Genomic DNA, 10,894 nt, shown 5'->3' on the forward strand with positions numbered 1-10,894 from the left:
CTTGAATATTCAAACAACTTACACTTGGATGGATTCAATGGTTGATATTGTTTATCTTGATTTGTATTTTATTTTGAGGTGATATGCCTTGGAGTCAATGGGCGAATACCACATGAACCCTATCTTACTCAAGTGCATTAAATATCATCCTAGTTTCATTCAGGTTAAGTGAACTACGTGACGGCAATTTCACTATATCAATTCAAAGAGATCAACGAGCAAATCAATGGTTGAGAATTTACATCATAAGAAGTATGAAGTCTCGAGTTTAATATTTTGACCTCATGTACTCTACTTCAAGCAAGGCCACCAAGGAAAATGCCCCCGGTAGAATCTCTTTAGCCCCTTTAAATGTCTGATAAAGGAATGTTTGAAATATTTGACCGTCATTTTTTTTATCGGAGCCTTTTGCCAGTAAGTGGTACGGGGGTTGATAGGCCAAATCAACTAGCAAAGGAAAATCCTAAAGATTATGAGCCAATGTAACCCGAAGGCCGGCCCAGCCCATTAATCCCTCTTTATGTAATCATTCGAAAGCCCTATTGATGAGGAGTTGTAGTACTTTTTTCAAGTCGAGCGTATTGATCACTCGCGACGGCCGGTCCTTATCAAGTTCCATTTCATGTCTCGGCCTAGTGTTTCACTATCTAGGCCCTCCTCGGTATCCATGCTTATGCACATTTCAGGTGAGTTGCATTGGTATCAATCTCATAATTTCATTTTAGAGATCAAAAAGGGGACAAGGTCATAATTTTCATCTAATGTGTAGAAGTAATACGATCTTTTCTTTTCTCCAAGGAAAGAAGAAATGCTTGAATCAATAAAATTTAGTTAGTAGATGATGAGATTTAACTATATTTTACTTAGTTGATGCTATGATAAGATTTGATCATTCAGCGCATGCTCACTAGTAACAAAATGATTAAGTCTACTCGATAATGATCATCTCAAGTTTTCCATATGAGTGTCCAAAATTTGCAGTTTCCTTCTATACTTTGATCCATTCGAATTCATGTTCACTTCTTTCACTGGCTGTCTTTGGTGTCATTTTCTCATGTATAATCAAATCAAAGTTAGACAAGAAAACAATCTGAAATATAAAGAGTTCATCCTGTCAACCCAAAAGACTAGATTAAGATTTAGAATTTATATGGGCTTTTCTAAAGCTCACAGAGAGGAGTGGGACATCGACTGATGAGAACCGAATCCAGAATACAAAATGCCAAAGCTTCCTGAACCTTGGTTCCTTCAGTCACACCTTTACCCTTGCTTTCACCTTCCTCATATTACTACATTCATGATAACATCCAAAACCTAAGATGGACATATGACTTTTCGTTCCACCCTTGGCCGATTTGCTTTTGCAGCCGTTTGCTACATCATTTGGAAGGAGCAAAATAATGTTCTCTTCCGGGGGAGGGAACCATCCCTCCCAGCTATGAAGTTGCAATTAGAGAAGGTTGTCAGAGACAAAGCATTATCTTTTAACCATGTCCCTTCCAACACCACGAACTGTAGATTACTGCATTGCTGGTCTATAAACCCTTCCATTTTGGCGGACTGATCTACCGTCGGGTTCCTTGCTATACCTGTGTTGTTGTTGGGGTCTTTGTTCTTTTGGCTCCCTGTTTAGGCCATTTGGTTTGCTTTTGCCGTTGTTTTGGCATTCCTTTGCTCCTGTGCAGGTGGGCTTGTTTTACTTTGGCACCCTTCCACTCACTTTGACTATTCTTGTCTTAGGGAGTGTAAGTTCTTGGTGCTGAGTTCTTGTTGTATAGCTTCTTGCTTCTCTTTGGCTTTAGTTAATATATTTCTTACCTTTTACCAAAAAAAAAAAAAGTTGGGAGTCCAAATCCATTCACAAAGCTTCTGCAACTGTTCTAGTGCAAACGGTCAGTAAGTGTTGCGCTCAAGAGCATGAAAATTGCTGCGCGGCACTTCCTCATGCTCGGAATTTTCGAGAAGTGGGACAACATCAAACTCGTGTCGGGATTTCTTCTCGACATTATACAGCGGATCTTTACATTTGAGCAGCATTTGCAGTACCTCCTTCATTGTAGGCCTCGTGGAAGGCAGAGTAGCAGTGCAAAAGATCTCGAGCTTGAAAACCTTGCTTATTTCATCTACGTTTGAGTCATCCTTGATCTCCTCATCTAATGCATCAGATATTGGGTTGCCATCTTCGATGTGACGCCATGCCCAATCAGCAAGGCACATGTCTTCGTCCCCGTCGTTAGCCTCACTCCCAGTGGTTAGCTCCAAGAGAACCACCCCAAAGCTATAGACATCAATCTTCTCATTGACTCTTGTCGTATGAGCGTACTCTGTTGTCCAACATAAAAAAAAAAAAAAGGCAAGACAAAACTAAATATCCTGCTGGTAGGATATGTAAAGTATGAGGAGGGCGAACTGGCATAGCTGAAACGAACTCATGTTAAAAAAATAGACGAACCTGGTGCCAAATAGCCGAAAGAACCGGCAACAGCTGTCATGCTAACAGCTTCTCCAGGCTTGGCCAACATCCTTGCAAGGCCGAAGTCAGCAATTTTTGCGTGGAACTCTGAGTCTAAGAGAATATTGCTCGATTTCACGTCTCGGTGGATGATGGGTGATGAACAATCATTATGCATATAGCAAAGTCCTTTAGCTGCTCGAGCGCAATCTGCAACCTATTGGGCCACTCCAAGATCATATTGTTGGTGACACCCGACGTGGGCGACAATCTTTTCTTCTTGTGAAGCCAATGGTCCAAGCTTCTATTTTCCATGTACTCATACACTAGAGTTTCGAGTTCTCGCAAGAAATACAGCACAACAATTTGACAATGTGCCGATGCTTAATGTTCCCAAGTATCTCCACTTCTGCTACAAATTGCTTTTCCAGCTCTTATTTAACTTTTGGTTATTCGAAATCCTTTTCACAGCGACGGCATCACCAGAAGGATTCACAATAATGTGATATACTTTTCCTGATCCACCGCTTCCAATCACATTATGCTCCTGTTAGACAAAATAATTCATATGCGGAAGCCAGGATCAATCGAAGACAAACCTCCAGCCATTGTTCTTGTTCGCGTTCGTCAGAAAACCTGAAATCAAACAAAATTGGGGACACTCTACTACCCAATTCACTCTCGTACTGATGGTGTATTCTGAATGAGAGAGTTTGAGTTAGACCTTGTCATCACCCGTCAGAAATGAACGTACGTTCCTATTTATACATCGTCTCCCATCAAGACGGGCGGTTGTCACAAAAGGGTACGAAGCGTGGATCGAACAGTCACAACTTTAAGAGAAAATTTGGGTCAAAAATGTGGGATCACAAAAAATAAATAACATTCTCCCACTTGATCCCATCATTTTCATCATACGGATTATCCAACTAATTCCACGAAAACTTTATGCTTAAAGAAAAGAAACAAAACACATGAATCATGGCGACATGTCCTCTAAGAGTGAGTAATATCTTCCATGTATCACAATGCATCTTATTTCTTTAATGTAAGCCTATATGTGACAACATATCTTAATGAATAAACCCCATGTTTATTCCAAAATCAAGGATAAATGTTATTCTCATAAACAACAAAATGTGCACACAAAAATTGAGAATCAACATTACAACTGAATAAGAGTTTCATACAACAAAAATCATACATATGACGACAAATTACATGATGGGACCTATTCCCATACTAGTTACATGATCCTTATACTTCATTGGTGGCATGCCTTTAGTTAAAGGATCGGCTATCATCAATTCAGTGCTAACGTGTTCAATGACCACTTTATTCTCTTTAACACATTCCCTTATGGCTAAATACTTAATGTCGATATGCTTACTTCGACTGCCACTTTTGGCATTTTTAGCCATAAAAACCGCAGCTGAATTGTCACAATATATTCTTAATGGCCTAGAAATAGAATCAACAATTCTAAGCCCAGCAATGAAACTCTTCAACCATACACCATGCGAGTAGCCTCAAAACAAGAAATGAACTCAGCCTCCATAGTGGAAGTAGCAGTCAAAGTCTGCTTGGCACTTCTCCATGACACGGCTCCGCCAGCTAACATGAAAATGTATCAAGATGTTGATTTTCGTGAATCAACGCAACCCGCGAAGTCCGCATCCGAACAACCAACCACTTCCAGGTTGTTAGTCCGTCTATACATAAGCATATAGTCTTTGGTACCTTGAAGGTATCTCATCACTTTCTTTGCAGCTCTCCAGTAGTCTAAACCTGGATTACTCTGATATCTTCCCAACATTCCAACAACAAAAGCGATGTCAGGTCGAGTGCAAACATGAGCATACATCAAGCTTCCAACAGCAGAAGCATATGGAATGTTGTGCATTTGTTCCCTTTCTAGATCGTTTTTCGGGCATTGGTTCAAATTGAACCTGTCACCCTTCACAATAGGTGCTATACTTGGTGAACAATCTTTCATCCGAAATCTCTCTAGGACCTTATTGATATAGGTTTCTTGTGATAGTCCTAAAATGCCTCGAGGTCTATCTCTATGGATCTTAATGCCAATAACATAAGATGCCTCACCCATATCCTTCATGTCAAAACTCTTAGAGAGAAATTGTTTCACCTCATGTAGCAACCCCTTTATCATTGGTTGCAAGTAGTATATCATCCACATACAGCACAAGAAAACAAATTTTGCTCCCACTGACCTTCTGGTATATACATTGATCCATGACATTCTCTACAAAGCCAAATGAAGATTTCTTAAGCGGGATGCTTGTTTCAAGCCATATATAGATTTCTTAAGCTTGCACACCAAATGCTCACCTTTACTAGAGGAAAATCCTTCAGGTTGTTTCATGTAAACTTCCTCCTCTAGTTCTCCATTGAGGAACGCCATTTTCACATCCATCTGATGTAATTCCATATCAAAATGGGCAACCAAAGCCAAAACAATACGAAGAGAATCTTTCTTAGATACAGTTGAAAAAGTCTCCGTGTAATCGATTCCTTCCTTTTGAGTGAATCCTTTGGCAACAAATCTAGCTTTATATCTTTCAATGTTACCTAATGAATCCTTCTTAGTTTTGAAGACCCATTTACAACCAATGGCCTTCGCACCATCAGAATCGAACCAAATCCTAGACTTTGTTAGATGCCATAGAACTCATCTCTTCCTTCATGGCATTGTACCACAAATTGGATTTATCACTATCCATGGCTTGTGAAAACATTTCAGGATCATTCTCAGCTCCAATATTGTAGTCGGACTCTTGTAAATACACAATATAATCACTAGGAATAGCCGATTTCCTTATTCTAGCATATCTTCTCAATGTTGGATCAACATTCTCTTGAGGAGCATGTTGCTCAACTGGTTGTTCAACAGTTTCTGGTAATTGTTGAACAACTGGATCTACTGGATCAATATCAGCAGGTTGTGGAACTTCAACAATTGGTTGTTCAATAGCCGGCTGAACTAAAGGGGCATTATGAGCAACAACCAACCTTAAACTTAAGGTGGAAGGTTGAGTGTCTGAATGATCTTCCTTAGGAACAAGATCCCTCGGTCGATCGCTCCCACTGATCAAGTCATTTTCAAGAAATTTAGCATTTCTTGATTCCACAATCCTAGTGGTATGAGATGGACAATAAAACCTGTATCCCTTAGACCTTTCGGCATATCCAATGAAATATCCACTTATGGTCCTTGGGTCCAACTTCTTTTCTTGTGGATTATAAATTCTCACCTCAGACAGGCATCCCCAAACGCGCACATGATGTAAACTCGGTTTCCAACCCTTAAATAACTCAAAAGGTGTCTTTAGGACAGCCTTGGTCGGAACTCGGTTTAATATGTACACTACCGTCTTAAGTGCTTCAATCCATAAGAATTTAGGAAGTTTGGAGCTGCTAAGCATACTACGCACCATGTCTAATAAGATCCGATTTCTTCTTTCCACTACGCTATTTTGGTCCGGAGAACCAGGCATAGTATATTGGGCAACTATCCCATGCTCTTGAAGAAACCTTGCAAATGGACCAAGTGCTTGTCCATCTTCAGTGTATCTACCATAGAATTCTCCACCTCTATCTGATCTCACTATCTTAATTTGCTTACCGCATTGTTTCTCTACTTCCGTCTTAAATACTTTAAAGGCATCTAATGCTTCATACTTATTATGAATCAAATAGAGATACATGTAACGTGAGTAATAATCTATGAAAGAGATGAAGTATTTCTGACTACATGAGTCAATATCCGAACTACAAATATCTGTATGTATGATTTCTAATATTTCTGTACTCTTCTTGGCACCTTTCTTTGACTTGTTAGTCTGCTTTCCCTTTATGCAGTCCACACAAGTATCACAATTAGTAAAATATAAAGTACCAAGTACTCCATCATTTATTAATCATTTAATTCTTTCTATGGAGATATGTCCCAATCTCCGATGCCACAACATAGATGAATGTTCTTTCACAACACATCGTTTCATACCAGCTTTATCATGAACATGCATCGCATCATAATAGGCATTGTCTTGTAAATTTATTCGAAAAGACCATCGGACAAAATACTACTCCCGACAATTTCAGATTTAAATGATAAACAAGTTTGAATCTGAAAAGTTAAAAGAGTATCCCAAAGGTACAAGTCTTGAAACTGAAATTAAGTTTCTAGAAAAACTAGGAACATAAAAGGTCTTTTCCAAATTTAAAACAAAACCACTATTGAGAATTAGTCTACATGTCCCAATAGCTTCCACATGCGAGCGCATCTTGTTTCTTGAATAGATGCTTTGTTCACTTCCCACTAGCTTTCTGTGGTTTTGAAAACCCTGCAAGGAATTCAAAATATGGATTGTAGATCCAGAATCAATCCACCAAGTGTTGTGACTTACATCAGTCATATTAGATTCATAACAAACACAATAGATTGGATTACCTTTCTTCTCGAGCCAGGCCTTAAATTTGACACGATCCTTCCTTATATGCCCCTTATGTTTACAAAAGAAGCATTTGGATTCTTTCTTAATGTTAGCTTGGGGAGGTATTTTACATTTTCCCTTATGCTTGCCATAGCCCTTATTCTTTCCTTGTGTTGCCAAATGAGCACTTTCTCCCAATTCCATAACCAGTCTTTCTTCCTCTTGAACACACATGGTCATGAGTTCATTAATAGACCATTTATTCTTATGTGTGTTATAAGAGATCTTGAAAGGTGCATACTGTTGTGGGAGAGTGTTCAGAATATAATACACAAGGAATGATTCAGATATCTCAACCTCAAGGTTCTTAAGTTGAGCTGCAATGTTCCTCATTTGTATGATGTGCTCACGCACACCTCTAACACTAGTGAGCTTCAATGATGAAAACTTCATAATCAGGGTCATGGCATGTGCCTTCTCAGAACTTTCAAACTGCGCATCTATGGCCTCCAATAAAGCCTTAGCATTGCCATGCTGAGCAACCGAACCACGAATACTATGAGATATCTTAGCTCTTATAAACATGGCACAAACGCGGTTGGACCGCTCCCATTGGTTATAAAGAGCTATCTCAGCTGGAGTGCTCGAATCAGTAAGAGCAAGTGGTTCGTCTTTCCTTATAGCATAGTCAATGTCCATCCACCCCAATTGAAGAAGAACTGACTCCTTCCAAACTTTATAGTTTTCACCATTCGGTATAGGAACATCAAACTTAAATTGAGAGAAATTCACAGGGTTGCGAAACGCATATCAAATAATCATGCTTATGTCGCAAAATTTGAGGCAAATATAAATAAATCATGTTTTACCAATGTAAACATGTCACAATATGAATCACAAACATAAAACTACACATGGGCTAAGTTTTTAATTTAAATAGATTCATAATCACTTCATGAAGAAACTACCATATTTTATGCCTTTTCTTAATTCCTGTGGGTAAATTAAGAAAAATAATATGATATTTCATCCTAATTAATCATATTATTATAATGAAAATTCCTGTGGGATAAAATTCATTATATTAATATAATTAATTACAATTAATTACAATTAATGTCCATTTCTAAATATGATCCCATGCTTTTAATATATAATTTAATTAATTAAAGATGATGTGGCCACTCTCTAATTAATTAAATATATGGACCATTGGACATTTAATTTCATGTATAAAATGACATAATAAATAAATACATCAAGGGCAGAACAGTAATTAAATAAATCAGCCAAAGGCAAAATTGCAAAAACATGAAAATTTAAGGCAAAATCGTAAAAAGAGGCGCGGAGGAGACATCAGGCGCGTGCCTAGCACGCGCCCGTTCCCGCGGCAGGCGCGTGGTCCGCACGCGCGCGGTTCAACGCGCAGGCGCGCGCGTGGATCCCACGTGCCAGCGGTTAGCGCGCGCGTGAGGGCGCGTGGCGCGTGGATTCCACGCGCCTGCAACCGCAGCGCGCGAGTGGGTTCCACGCGCCTTCTTCCTCGCGCGAACAGAAGCTTTCCGTCGGTTTTTCGCCATTTTCAGCCGCGATTTCAGCCCCGTTTCTTCTCCGGCAGCCCATCTCAGACCGAAATAAATTATGGGTTTTGTAAAACATGCCGACACGATCACATGGGTCTAAGTTTCGGCGAAAATGAGCAAAAATTGGCCCCAAAATCAGACGAAAATTTCCCAAAACACAATTCCTTCAACCACCGCGACTTCCGCCGCCCGATTGGCCTCCGGTGAACACCGATATACTGGAAAAACTCATGGCTAATATTCCTAATGGCGGTGCGACCGTGTGGGTCCGAAATCAAGGGGTGGGTCGCCGGAATTTGGGAGTTTCTCTGCTGGCCTCAAAATCCCGAGTTACTGTTCATCTCTAAAATGCCCGAAAAACACACAAAAAAAAAAAAACGAGAAGAACAAGGCAGAGGCACTAGACATGGTCTGATACCAAATGTTAGACAAAATAATTCATATGCGGAAGCCAGGATCAATCGAAGACAAACCTCCAGCCATTGTTCTTGTTCGCGTTCGTCAGAAAACTTGAAATCAAACAAAATTGGGACACTCTACTACCCAATTCACTCGTATTGATGGTGTATTACGAATGAGAGAGTTTGAATTAGCCTTGTCATCACCCGTCGAAAATGAACGTGACGTTCTTATTTATACATCGTCTCCCATCAAAACGGGCGGTTGTCACGAAATTTAGTGCAGGCGTGGATCGAACAGTCGCAACTTTAAGAGAAAATTTGGGTAAAAAATGTGGGATCACAAAAATAAATAACAGCTCCTTCAATCCCGACAGAATATTCGATTCCGTAAAATTCAAACTTTGGAATGAAGTCAGTTTCACAGTCGAATCAAATCAATCCCTGTTGTTTCTGGAAGCTCTGATCGTGAATAGCACCACCAAGAAAATGCAGATTGCCGCCGCAAAGAGGCCAAGATCACGATCAAGGTGAGATTGCTCTTGCTCAACCTATGGGATTGGGCGTTGCAGACATTGATCCTCATGAACGAATTGGATGCACAGAGCCCAGGGTTGTTCAGGAAACTGGTGTCATATGCGGCGTTCTCTAACTTGGCTGGGATTGGTCCGCTGAGGCGATTGGATGATAAATTCAGAAGGTTCAGAATCAGTTGGCCGATTTCAGGAGGAATCAAGCCGGGCAGTTGGTTGTCAGACAGGTCTAACTGCGTGAGTACAGGTAGAAAACCGATTTCACTAGGAATCAGTCCGAGATCTTATTGTGACTTAGATTCAGAGTGGTCAAGGATTTCCATGAAACGATGTCTGTGGGAAGAATCCCGGAGAGCTCGTTCTGACCGAGCAAAAGCTCCGTCAGAAAAGGAAGCGCTGTCAATTCAGTCGGAACCGTGCCCCTGAGGAGGTTATTACTAGCATCAAATACCCTCAAGTTCCTCCACGAAGACACCGTGCTCAGAATCTTGCCGGAGAATTTGTTGTTGCTTATCTCGATCCGAGTGAGGCTTGGGGACAGCTCCTCGGGAAGCTCGCCAGTTAATCCATTACCACTCAAAATCAAAGTCATCAAGTTCCGTGACATCCAGAGTCCCCCAGGCACTTTGCCGGTGAATCCATTGTTGTGCAACATCACTAAGAGCAAAGTACTGCAATTTCCAAGTGACTTCGGCAACTCCCCGTTGAGATTGTTGTCCATAGCGGCCAACCTGAACAGCGTGCCGCCATGGCACAGCTGTTCTGGAAATGCACCGGTGAAGTTGTTGTAGGCCACTTCGAATCTTGTGAGCAGGGAAAACTTGCCAAAGTCCGGGGGAATTGTGCCCGATAGATTGTTGTTGGACAACCTGACATCAGACAAAGCGGGAAGATGCGCCATGCCTTTCAGGATTCCGCTGGACAATTGATTGAACTCTAAATTCAAGCTGTATAGATTCTTGAGCTTTCGAAAACTTCAGGTATGTTCCCCGCCAAATTTTTTAAAAGACAGATCAATCACGCTTGGGTTCGCGGCGCTGACTGACTGAGGAATCGACCCATACACGAGTCTTGGACACGTACAACTCGCTCAAGTTCCTCAGAGCAAAAATGCTACCCGGGATCTCTCCTGTCAGTGGATTCATCCCCAAATCCAAGTGCTCGAGAGCCTCCATATCACTGATCGTCTCCGGGATTCCACCATACAGGTTTGTCTGCTCCATTGAGAAGAACCGCAGCTTCTTCAGGGCGGTGAAGTTCTACGGTAGCTGCGACCGCACGAACTTGTAGTTGTACTCGAGCCTCAGTTCTTCAAGATTGGAGAGGCCAAAAATCTCTTCAGGGTACGTGCCATTGTACTCGGACTGGTAAAGGTGAAGAATCCTCAGCCTCTGCAGCCTCGCGATCGACGCCGGGACATCAAAAGAGAAGCTGTTGGTGGCAAGAATCAGGACCTGAAGATCAGCCATGCCAT

The 10,894-nt window shown here is 41.0% G+C and overlaps 1 pseudogene; it reads right to left on the reverse strand.

Annotated features, from left to right (window-relative positions):
- Positions 1-1,893: 1,893 nt before the first annotated feature.
- LOC104439052 lies at positions 1,894-10,643 on the reverse strand (annotated as a pseudogene).
- Positions 10,644-10,894: the final 251 nt, after the last annotated feature.

This window comes from Eucalyptus grandis, chromosome 10, assembly GCF_016545825.1.
Source record: "Eucalyptus grandis isolate ANBG69807.140 chromosome 10, ASM1654582v1, whole genome shotgun sequence".
Lineage (NCBI taxonomy): Eukaryota > Viridiplantae > Streptophyta > Magnoliopsida > Myrtales > Myrtaceae > Eucalyptus > Eucalyptus grandis.